The sequence below is a fragment of the Chenopodium album genome, chromosome 3 (genome assembly GCF_948465745.1).
Source record: "Chenopodium album chromosome 3, dcCheAlbu1.1, whole genome shotgun sequence".
NCBI classification, from domain to species: Eukaryota; Viridiplantae; Streptophyta; class Magnoliopsida; order Caryophyllales; family Amaranthaceae; genus Chenopodium; species Chenopodium album.
In genome coordinates this window covers 25,352,051-25,354,268 of record NC_137836.1, presented here as the reverse complement: position 1 = coordinate 25,354,268, position 2,218 = coordinate 25,352,051, and the positions used below count along the sequence as shown (strand labels likewise).

The following is a 2,218-nucleotide window of genomic DNA, read 5'->3' as shown; positions in this document are numbered from 1 at the left end:
TATAATATTTAATTAGGAGTAAAAAGACTTGTTTCCCTGTGGAGATTGACCGTACTTCCCTATCTACCTTAGCTAGTGATTTAGGTAATTATTTTTTATTAGGGGATACGACTTTACCCTGTCAAAATTTGGCGTCGTTGCCGGGGAAACGATTTTATTTTTATTTCTGATTGTTTTGTAGTCTAGATTATTTCTCTTTTTTCTCAGAGAGCTTTAGTTCTCTGAGACAAATCTCATATTTGCTTCTAGTTTTTGTTTATGCCCAGGTGTTCCAGATCAGGTTATATCCCATTTGATCCTAAGATCGAACGTTCCTTCCATAGACAGAAAAACTTCTACAAGCAAATCCTGGCGGATTCTGGTGATACTAACAATAATCACCGCGATCCTCCGACTAATTCTAGCAATTCAGAGACATCATCAGACACAGAATCAGAGATGGCGGCTCTAAAGAAGCTTAGTGATTATTAACAACCAAAGCTTGCGGATTTCCCACATCTCACCCCTCCTCTGGCTCTTGATGGGGTTCAATTTGAAATTAAGCCCCAATTTATAACGATGATAGAGAGGAAGCAATTCAGTGGAACCAAGGGTGAAGACCCGAATCTTCACATTGCCGACTATTGTCAATATTGCAACACCATAAGGCAAGCCGGGGTCACTCAAGACCAAATCAGGAAGATTCTCTTTCCCTTTTCTTTAACTGGAAAAGCTAAATTGTGGTTTAATGGTTTGAATAGAACTACACTTGGTATAACTGACTGGGAAACTCTTGTCTTAAATTTTTATAACAAATACTATCCTGCAGAGAGAACACCAGTACTACGAAGTGCAATTCAGAACTTTGCCCAAGAAGCCGATGAGTCTTTATATGAGGCTTGGGAGAGGTTCAAGGACTTACAAAGAGAATGCCCCCACCATAATTTAGCACAATGGCAGTTAATCCAAGCCTTTTATAACGGCATTGGAAATTCTTCTAGAATAATTTTAGACTCTGCAGCTAGTGGGAGATTTATGAATCTTAATGTTGATGATGCAGGTCAGGTTATTGAAGATATGGCGATACACAATTCCCAATATGGGAATCCCAGAGGATTTGCTAACAAGGGGAAACATAGTGTCAACTCTGTATCCTTCTTGCAAGCTCAACTGACCTCTATTTGCCAAAAATTAGATAATCTGAGCACTGCTAATGTAGCTAATGTTTCTGCAATTAATAACAATTCCAATGAGGCCTTCTGTGAAAATTGTGGTATTGTAGGCCATTGGGAGCAGGATTGCAAGAGTTCCGTGGAGCAAGTTAATGCCTTCCAAGCTTATAGGCAGAATAACCCATACTCCAACACCTACAATCTTGGGTATCGGAATCATCCATACCTTTCCTACCGGAGCACTAATGTTCAAAATCCACCACCACAAGAACCACAGGTGCCACAGCAACAGCAGCAGAAGTATTATCACCCAAATGCTAGCCAGAAGAATCAACCACAACAATTCTCCTCATCTTCCGACCCTTCTTTGGGGGAAATTAGAGCAATGTTGGTCAATATGTCAAAGCACATGGAGAGCAGAGATGCGACAATTGATCAAATTTTAGCGCATAATAAAATTGTAGATAATCAAATTGTGCAACTCTCCGCTACCCTACAAGCACGCCAACAGGGAGCTCTGCCGGCACAGCCGACTAGGCCTACGGATCAAGCATTTGCAATAACTCTAAGGAGTGGTTCAAACTATGAAGGGCCCTCTATGCCCGGAGTTGATGAACCTATTTTATTAAATAATGCTAATCTTGATTCCATTAAACCAAACAATGTAGTTGCTAGCCCTGCAGGGCAAGAGGATAATACTAACACATCTAATTCTACATTGCAGGGTAAAACTCCAGAGAAGGTGGCTACTCCAGACAAAGATAAGAATGCTCAAAAGCCAATTATCAAACTTCCTTTCCCCAATCGTCAATTGAAGACAAGCTTGGATAAGCAGTTTGGTAAGTTCCTGGAGGTGGTTAAAGATTTGAAGGTAACAGTTCCCTTTACTGAATTGATCACACAAATCCCCTCATATGAAAAATTTATGAAAGAAATTTTGACGAGAAAAAGGTCTATTAGTGAGGTAGAGACAGTAGCTTTCACTGTAGAGTGTAGTGCCGTACTTCAAAATAAGTCTCCACCTAAATTAAAAGATCCGGGTAGTTTTTCTATCCCTTGTCATATTG

At 40.1% G+C, this 2,218-nt stretch overlaps 1 non-coding gene across 1 annotated transcript; it reads right to left on the bottom strand.

The window, feature by feature from the left end:
• Positions 1-819: 819 nt before the first annotated feature.
• LOC145625836 (small nucleolar RNA R71) lies at positions 820-926 on the bottom strand. The gene has a single exon (XR_014110737.1). It is a non-coding gene; the product is annotated as a small nucleolar RNA R71 (small nucleolar RNA).
• Positions 927-2,218: the final 1,292 nt, after the last annotated feature.